We start from the raw sequence: 10,530 nt of genomic DNA, 5'->3' as shown, positions 1-10,530 counted from the left end.
AGGCTGATCATTAGTCGGGTTCATTGGAGGTGCCGCAGGCGCACTAGATGGAGGTGGTGGGGGAATGGGCGGAGGGTTCAATGGTGGTGGTGGTGATTGATCATTAGGTTCGTAGGTTGGAGGTGTAACAGGGGGACTAGATGAAGGTGTTGGTGGGGGGCTTGAAGATGACGGCGGGGGAGGAGATTGATTGCTAGGTTGGTAGGGTGGAGGTGCAGTAGGAGGACTAGTTTCTGATGGAGGTGGAGGTGATGGAGTCATGGGTGGTGAATAGGACGGGGATGGCGGTGGTGATGGCGAACCATTACCTTGGTTTGGGGAAGGCCCAGGCGATGACGGTGTTGCCTCTTCATCATCGCACTCCTTTTCTGGTGGTCCTCGACCATCATTGTCATGGTTTTTTGGACCATGTCCGGGCTTAGGGCATTTGGGTTTTTTCACCGGCCCTACACCATTTGATTTATGATCATCACCGGCATGGGAATCCTTCCCATTTCCAACCGAAGAGCCCTTGTCATCGGCTTGGGATACATGGGCAGCTAGGACAAGAATCAGGAGGGAAAGTACTACAATGGGCAGTGATCTCATTGTAGGATGAAAACGCTAAGCGTAAACACCTACCAGAGAGCTGTTTTTGTTTGGCTTATGGGTTTGTCCAGAATGGGCAGCAATGCCAGCCATTTATAGTGGTGTTAACCTCGGTAATGGCTATGTTTCGCTAGATCTGACTTTGTAGAAGCTTCTGACACTGTCACGCACTGCACCGGCCTGCATTTGTTAATTCTTAGGTCAGCTCCTCGCAACCAGCCCGCATTTGTTTCATGTCAGATAAAAGAGGGAGAAAGAATCATCAAGCAGTATAACTCACTGGGTTTCTCTGATAATTTTATTTCGTTGACATTGTATAGGCTCCATGGTTCTCCGTGCACAGCATCTTAGCCTAGATTGCAGGGCCATGCATGGAACTAATTAATGCCTCACTGGTGGTAATGGGTTGGCCATGAGAAGCAGAGCTTGGGAGGCGTGGGCAGATTCCAAATGGAGCAGGCAAAAATTGTCAGGTGCCCTAGTTGAGCTGATTAGCAGCATAGCACAGCACCGCTGCACACGATCTAGTTGACTTCAGAGATACTCCAGTTGGCTAGCAGTGTCAGATCTGTAGCAGCAGTGCGGCGCACACATCAAATGGACGGGAGAGCTACCAAGCTGTGAGCTTTCATGGGCAGCACTGGAACCCAGGAAGCCCGGCCGATCAAAAGTCGCATCTCTCCATGTGAAGCTCCCTGCTTCTCATATCTCTAGGCAGACTTAGGATCCAGTTGATCTGACGTTGTCGATTACTAGATTCACAGGTGGTACGTGTGACCACGCACGCAATGTTGCATATGGGTGGTAGTATCGACGCCACAGCTTAGTAAGAACTCATGACCTGAAAATTATGTGAGATGGGCACATATATTATACCAGGAGGCAACAAGAATCTCAACTTATTTAAAAAATTGGAAACTGCTCCTGCAGACCTGCACCAGATCAGCTCGGCTGCTGTACATGTCAGCATCCCAAGCAAGACAGATCTCATTGATTCTCATTCCTATGCTGATCCTCTTTTCTTCTCGTCGGTGCAAAAGCTAGACCTACATCAACAGTTACATTGTTGCCCAATGCTAATTTGACAGAGTGGAAACTTAATCGTTCAAGATGCCTTTGGGTAGAAAGTAGATGAACATGGCAAACTGAAAGTGTAAGAAATATTCACTTTCTTTTCTAGAATACGTTGTGAGGAGACGCATCACATTGCATAGGAGTGCCGAGAGGCATTCAACGCCTTTGCTGACATAACACCAATACAAAGAGAGGCCCGCTGTCTAGAATCGCTAGCTCTAGCGAAATCAAGGGGTTTTCGCAAGCTGCGTGTCTCAGGTTGCATACAAGAATAAGTTTAATTTGTTCCTTCACCAGTCTGATATCCTAGATATGTCTTGATTTACATATACCCGGTGGTGTTAGGAGCATATATTTAATTACCAGGCATCCTGCATTTAGTCCTTGAGATGTTCTGAAGTGGCACAGGACGGAACATAAGCGCACAAGTATACTATGCAACCATGTTTGGTACAAAAAAATGCTCAATAAATTCAACTTATTTGTGCTTGATTTGTTCTGCTTGTTTTTTTGCCACCAGCGTGGCTGATTGAGAAGGGTTTTTTTTTTATGTAAATGTGCATACCAAGCAATGTACTGCAAATAACTGTAAAATCGACCTAAATCCACTATGTGTTGCGGATGCCATTTTCAGGAATACTAGTTCCCATTTAACTACGATCTAGCTGACCTCCTGACCTCTAGTTCCGATTTCAGGAATACTAGTTCCCGTTTCAGGAATACTAGTTCACAATGTTCTGCTAGCCTCCCGACCTCTTGTTCCCTATGTTATTTCTAGCTGCTAAATGTCATGGTGCAGTTGTTCCATATGTTCTTTTTATTCCTCTTCGGTCAGGAAGGTCATGCGTTCTGGCATGCTCCTTGGTTATTTTCATTTCGGAGTGGCTAGTTTCTGCTCAGTCCTGTTTGTATTTTAGAATAGTCTGTTAAACATAAATGTAGATGTTCTGCTTTGTGCAACATCTGTTAGGTATGGTGTTAGATATTCTTCTTTAAATTACTGCAGATTTAATGTTCTTTTATTTTCCGATGTATTGCTTTAAAGAACATGGCCTTAAAGGGTGTGGGTTTAAAATTCTTCAAATACGAATACTTCAGTGAGTGCTCCAAAATTACCTTTCTTTGTACATCTACTTATCTTGTCGCCATCATTGGTCATTTCTAATATATTTTATTGATATTCAGAGAATACTTAGTTTATGTACTACATGCTGGACGAAAATAATTTTCATATATGAACATATCATGGCTAATTGGTAATTTTGCTTCATGTTGGATGCTTTTTTGACCTTCTGGGAGATATGATATGAGAAAGTGTTTCAAGCTTTCAACCTCTGTCCATTAAGTTTATATATAGACTACTACTCTATGAAGATATGAGAGTGAATGCCATGCGATACAGCTTAACCTTGCTAACTGTACTCTGAACCGAGCCTGCCTTTTGTCTCTCGGGATGGTAAAATTTCACCGGTACATATATCACAAGTGAAACTGAACTTGGGAGTTCCTTCCATGTAACAAAATATTTGGTGAGACTTTAGCTAATCACTTCAATTTTTTTCTTAAAATTCTGTTATCATTCTTTGCGCATCATTGTCGGTGTGTTCTGCCTGGCGTGCAGTCACCAGTCCATGAGGGATTCTTCGTGATTTGGGCCTGCGGCGGTCATCCTTAGCCAGGAGAGGATCTCACGCCAAGTCTGCCTGGCAAAGGGGCACTCCAAAAGTTGTACTAAATCAGCGACGATTAATATGGATCAGAGGGAGTATTAAAAAGTTACATTTGGGATGACTAGGTCTTATATCTGATTCTCTCAAACAGTTATGCATGTTAAATATATCATCTGGGAGAATATTTTTCTGTTTTGTGTTCCTTGGTAGGAGCTTCTCACGGCTATATTATTTTTGTGCAACCAAATGTTGGAAGAAATGCTAGAAATGGGAGCATATCTGTTCATTAGGAATTGCCTAGATGTTAGTGAGTTGAATCTTGAAGCTGTATCCATTGGATTGCACTTTTTACCATAGTGAAAATGTGGAGCTACCTGGAAACGTGAGTTCTCTGTTGATATTGGCCAATATTTTCTATGCACATCGCTTTGTTTCGCTATGGCTTGTTTCTTTGAGCCTTTACACGCCTTCCCTAGTTATAGGTTCCAGTTGAAGTTTTGAAGTTCTCGATTTAAATCTCCAATTTGCATTAGGGTGCTAGCAGTCTATGCATGCACATGACGCCACTGCTAGCGCTTGAGTTTTAAATATACGACATATTGTTATGTTATGTATAGCAGTGAGATTACTTAACAGTTAACAGTGAGATACTTAAAAGTGTGTAATGGCCTGCCCACAGAACATGTACAATAATACTGTCCTTGTTCAGTCACTCGTTCTGATTGTCTGTCTGCAGAAAAAGAGAGGAGTTCCTTGTCGATCGATCAACTCATGTTGTTGCACCAGTGATTTTTTTGGAGCCACCTGTACGGATGCATAAACTTGTTCCATATTCGTCAGGTGAGGCTTTGACGACATTTTGCTGTCGTCGGTCGAGCCAAGCGAGCTGGAGGTCGAGGGAGGCGCTGTCACGCTGGACGACCAATGATAACAGCGGTCAGGAATCCAAGTGCTGAAGCGGCATCCTTCATGAGAGGCATTGTCTGCATATTTGTTCTTTAGCGACCCTAGCTGTGAGAAACTGAGAATGCGGGATCGGTACCTTTTTCAGAGAGATTCTGGGGAAGATTTTTACCAATCCTTGCTGCTGCTGATCCTGTTTTGATACCACCTCAGCTCATCGTGGCTTTTATCCTATCTCACTTGGTTGAAACAATTTTGTACTGTAATTACCAGCTGGAGGTTACAGAGTGTTGGTTGAAACGATATTTCTGCCTTCTATAAAGCTGTGGCATGCTCTTGGCGTGCTCTAATTTTTTATTTTTTAACAGCTGGAGGTTCATGCCATCCAGTCCGATGATCAAATGGTATGAGCACTCTGTATAAAAGGCACAATATAAAGTGTTAACAACATTGTTTATTTATAATCTGGTGTTTTTCTGTGATCTACTGTCTGGTTTAACCAATGGAGTCTAAGTGGCAAGTTGTGCTTTCATTGGTAACCAGCTGGTAACAAGCCGCCCCCTCTAAGATCTGGTTCTGCCATCTAGAAAGAAAGAAAAAAGACATGGCTCTGCCAACGCTGAAATTTTGTTGTTGATGCAGTTTCTGAATACTGCATCTTGGTAGAAAGGTTCACTTATTGAAGAGGTTCCCCTAAAAAAACTTATTGATGAGGTCGCCGGTGCTCAAGGGTGTGTTTGGTTGCCAGCATAACACCCAACCAAGCCCTGGGGATGCAACCCGTTTGGTTACCAGCGCGTGTGGCCGAGCCTGCATAGCACGGTACTCATAGCAGCCCAAGCCCAGCTCTAGAGGAAGTGATCGAATAGATTGTGTCCAACGAGTCAGGCCCGATTGAGGGAAAGGACGGCATGTGGCTGCAGGCGGTTACACACGCGGGCACGAGTGGGAGACGTCATGTTGTTTCCCGAAGTCGTGCCATAAATCCCCTGATCTCTATCTCACCGATCACTATCCCTCTCTCCACTATCACCCTCTCTCTCACTGGGGCGGCGGAGGGTATCAGCGGGTCGAAGATCTAGATGGCGAGCACCGACGGTGACCGCCAGCTTCATCACCCTCCATCATCCCTTCGTTAATGGCGCTAAGCCCTTGTCTGCCTGATTTAGGGATCCATGTACCCACTGATTTGGGTTTAGGGTTAGATTTAGGGTTCACACGACCCCATTAGGGTGTTGATTAAGTGTTTCATACAACTTGATTAGGGTCTGGATATGAGATTCGATTTGGGTGTCCAAGTACGGTTAGATTTGGGTGTCTCCATGGGGGTTAGATTAGGGTGTGGATATGGGGTTCGATTGGGGTGTCCAACTCCGATTAGATTTGTGTGTTGATATAGGGCTCGAATTGGTCTTGTCGGCGTGAAAACTCTTGATCTTTCTATAGGGGCTTGTCGGCAATGATGATGGCCTTCCTGTCGTGGTAGATGAACATGTTTTCCATGTCGGTTTGAATGTTACTGCCAATCCTTGGCAACTTTTGTAAACACATGGACACCATCTCACGTAAGATCAAACTCAAGACGAACACCGGTTGCACCTAGAAGGTCAAGCTCACAGAGATCAACGGGAGGCTAGCCATGGATCAGGGTTGGGTCGGCTTTGCTGTTGCTCACCAGATCCCGATCGGCTACCTCATCACTTTAAAGGTGATGATCCTGCACACCTTCAAGGTGCCAACCGCACGACGAAGCACTTGCCTTAGCTGTTATTATGACTATTGATATGTCTCCATCGTATCTACTTTTCCAAAAACTTTTGCCCTTGTTTTGGACTCTAACTTGCATGATTTGAATGGAACTAACCCGGACTGACGTTGTTTTCAGCAGAATTACCATGGTGTTATTTATGTGCAGAAACAAACGTTCTCGGAATGACCCGAAACTTCACGGAGCAACTTTTTGGGAAATATAAAAAATACCTACAAAAGATGAAGGCCAGGGGGCCCACCACCTGTCCACGAGGGTGGGGGGCGCGCCCCCTACCTCGTGGGTCCCCTGGTGCCCCTCCGACTCCAACTCCAACTCTATATATTGTGTTTCGGGGAGAAAAAAAGCCAGAGAGAAGAATTCATCGCGTTTTACGATACGGAGCCGCCACCAAGCCCTAAAACCTCTCGGGAGGGCTGATCTGGAGTGCGTTCGTGGCTCCAGAGAGGGGAATTCGTCGCCATCGTCATCATCAACCATCCTCCATCACCAATTTCATGATGCTCTCCGCCGTGCGTGAGTAATTCCATCGTAGGCTTGGTGGACGGTGATGGGTTGGATGGGATCTATCATGTAATCGAGTTAGTTTTGTTAGGGTTTGATCCCTAGTATCCACTATGGTCTGAGATTGATGTTGCTATGACTTTGCTATGCTTAATGCTTTTCACTAGGGCCTGAGTGCCATGATTTCAGATCTGAACCTATTATGTTTTCATCAATATATGAATGTTCTTGATCCTATCTTGCAAGTCTATAGTCACCTATTATGTGTTATGATCCGTTAACCCCGAAGTGACAATAATCGGGATACTTACCGGTGATGACCGTAGTTTGAGGAGTTCATGTATTCACTATGTGTTAATGCTTTGTTTCGGTACTCTATTAAAAGGAGGCCTTAATATCCCTTAGTTTCGTAAGGACCCCGCTGCCACGGGAGGGTTGGAAAAAACATGCCATGCAATTTCTTTTCCATAAGCATGTATGACTATATTCGGAATACATGCCTACATTGCATTGATGAACTGGAGCTAGTTCTGTGTCACCCTAGGTTATGACCGTTACATGATGAATCACATCCGGCATAATTCTCCATCACCGGTCCATTGCCTACGAGCTTTCCATATATTGTTCTTCGCTTATTTACTTTTCCATTGATATTGCTATCATCACTACAAAATACCAAAAACATTACTTTTACTACTGTTACCTTTTGCTACCGTTATCACTACTATCATATTACTTTGCTACTAAATACTTTGCTGTAGATACTAAGTTTCCAGGTGTGGTTGAATTGATAACTCAGCTGCTAATACTTGAGAATATTCTTTGGTTCCCCTTGTGTCGAATCAATAAATTTGGGTTGAATACTTTACCCTCGAAAACTGTAGCGATCCCCTATACTTGTGGGTTATCAAGACTATTTTCTGGCGCCGTTGCCGGGGAGCATAGCTCTATTCTTTGAGTCACTTGGGATTTATATCTGCTTATCATTATGAAGAACATGAGAGATCCAAAAACCAAGATTTATCCCTCAACTACGAGGGGAGGCAAGGAACTGCCATCTAGCTCTACACTTGATTCACCTTCTGTTTTGAGTAAGCTTGCGACACCTAAAACTGCTTCTGCTATTCGTTCTGATATGTCGCATGTTATTGATGATGCTACTTCTGCTATACATGATACTTATGATGAAACTACTTCTATGCTTGATACTACTGTGCCACTTGGTGAATTTCTTGATGAACAACTTGCTAGGGCTAGAGAGATTGAAAATATTGAATCTGATAATACTGATGAAAGTGATGATGAAGAATCACTTGTTATTCCTGAGGGTTATATTTTTGATCAAGAAGATTCTTTAGCTATTTTAGCTTGCAAAGATAGATACGAACTTAAGAGGTTATTAGCTAAATGGAACAAGCAATCTCTAAATGCTAGAATGAAACCTGACCCTGCTTTTGCTACTTCACCTATCTGTGTTACCGATAAGGATTATGAATTCTCTGTTGATCCTGATATAATTACTTTGGTTGAATCTGATCCTTTTCATGGCTATGAATCTGAAACTGTTGTGGCACATCTTACTAAATTGAATGATATAGCTGATACGTCTCCAACGTATCTATAATTTTTGATTGCTCCATGCTATATTATCTACTGTTTTGGACTATATTGGGCTTTATTTTCCACTTTTATATTATTTTTGGGACTAACCTATTAACCGGAGGCCCAGGCCAGAATTGTTGTTTTTTTGCCTATTTCAGTGTTTCAGATAAACGGAATATCAAACGGAGTCCAAACGGAATAAAATCTTCGGGAACGTGATTTTCTCACCGAACGTGATCCAGGAGACTTGGACCCTGCTCCAAGGAACAAAAGAGGCGGTCACGAGGGTGGCCCCCTCCTAGGGCGCGCCCCCTGCCTCGTGGGCCCCTCGTTGCTCCTCCGGCGTACTTCTTCCTCCTATATATACACACATACCCCCAAACGATCAGAATAGGAGCCAAAAACCTAATTCCACCGCCACAACTTTCTGTATCCACGAGATCCCATCTTGGGGCCTGTTCCGGAGCTCCGCCAGAAGAGGGCCGTCATCACGGAGGGCTTCTACATCATCCTAGCCTCTCCGATGAAGTGTGAGTAGTTTACCTCAGACCTTCGGGTCCATAGTTAGTAGCTAGATGGCTTCTTCTCTCTCTTTGAATATCAATACAAAGTTCTCCCCCTCTCTTGTGGAGATCTATTCGATGTAATCTTCTTTTTGCGGTGTGTTTGTTGAGACCGATGAATTGTGGGTTTATGATCAAGTCTATCTATGAATAATATTTGAATCTTCTCTGAATTCTTTTATGTATGATTGGTTATCTTTGCAAGTCTCTTCAAATTATCCGTTTGGTTTGGCCAACTAGATTGGTAGTTCTTGCCATGGGAGAAGTGCTTAGCTTTGGGTTCGATCTCGCGGTGTCCTTACCCAGTGACAGAAGGGGCAGCAAGGCACGTATTGTATCGTTGCTATCGAGGATAACAAGATGGGGTTTATTTCATATTGCATGAATTTATCTCTCTACATCATGTCATCTTGCTTAAGGCGTTACTCTGTTTTTAACTTAATACTCTAGATGCATGCTGGATAGCAGTCGATGAGTGGAGTAATAGTAGTAGATGCAGAATCATTTCGATCTACTTGTCACGGACGTGATGCCTATATACATGATCATGCCTAGATATTCTAATAACTATGCTCAATTCTATCAATTGCTCAACAGTAGTTTGTTCACCCACCGTAGAATACTTATGCTCTTGAGAGAAGCCACTAGTGAAACCTATGGCCCCCGGGTCTATTCTCATCATATCAATCTCCATCACTTTAATCTTGCTTTGCTTTTTTACTTTGCCTTTACTTTTTACTTTGCATCTTTATACCAAAAATACCAAAAAATATTATATCTATCAGATCTCACTCTCGTAAGTGACCGTGAAGGGATTGACAACCCCTAATCGCGTTGGTTGCGAGTAGCTATCGCTTTGTGCAGGTACGAGGGACTTGAGCGTGGGATCCTACTAGATTGATACCTTGGTTCTCAAAAACTGAGGGAAATACTTACTCTACTCTGCTGCATCATCCCTTCCTCTTCGAGGAAAACCAACGCAAGCTCAAGACGTAGCAAGAAGGATTTCTGGCGCCGTTGCCGGGGAGTCTACGCAAAAAGTCAACATACCAAGTACCCATCACAATCCCTATCTCTCACATTACATTATTTGCCATTTACCTCTCATTTTCCTCTCCCCCCAATTCACCCTTGCCGTTTTATTCGCGCTCTCTCTCCCTATCCTCCCTCTCTATTTGCCTCTTTTTGCCCGTTGCTTTTTGTTTGCTCGTGTGTTAGATTGCTTGCTTGTCGCGATGGCTCAAGATACTACTAAATTGTGTGACTTCACCAATACCAATAATAATTATTTCCTTAGCACTCCGATTGCTCCTCTTACCGATGCTGAGTCTTGTCAAATTAATACTGCTTTGTTGAATCTTGTTATGAAAGATCAATTCGCCGGCCTTCCTAGTGAAGATGCCGCTACTCATCTGAATAGCTTTGTTGATTTATGTGATATGCAAAAGAAGAAAGATGTCAATAATGATGTTGTTAAATTGAAGCTATTTCCTTTTTCGGTTAGAGATCGTGCTAAAGCTTGGTTTTCGTCTTTGCCTAAGAATAGTATTGATTCATGGAACAAGTGCAAAGATGCTTTATCTCTAAGTATTTTCCTCCCGCTAAGATCATCTCTCTTAGAAACGATATTATGAACTTTAAACAACTTGACCATGAACATGTTGCACAAGCTTGGGAGAGAATGAAATTAATGATACGTAATTGCCCTACTCATGGTTTGAAATTGTGGATGATCATACAAAAATTTTATGCCGGATTGAATTTTGCTTCTAGAAATCTTTTAGATTCGGCCGCGGGAGGCACTTTTATGGAAATCACTTTAGGAGATGCTACTAAACTCCTAGATAATATTATGGTT

This window comes from Triticum aestivum, chromosome 1A (assembly GCF_018294505.1).
Source record: "Triticum aestivum cultivar Chinese Spring chromosome 1A, IWGSC CS RefSeq v2.1, whole genome shotgun sequence".
Taxonomy (NCBI): domain Eukaryota; kingdom Viridiplantae; phylum Streptophyta; class Magnoliopsida; order Poales; family Poaceae; genus Triticum; species Triticum aestivum.
The sequence above is the reverse complement of the archived record's forward strand: the minus strand, read 5'-3'. Positions refer to the sequence as shown.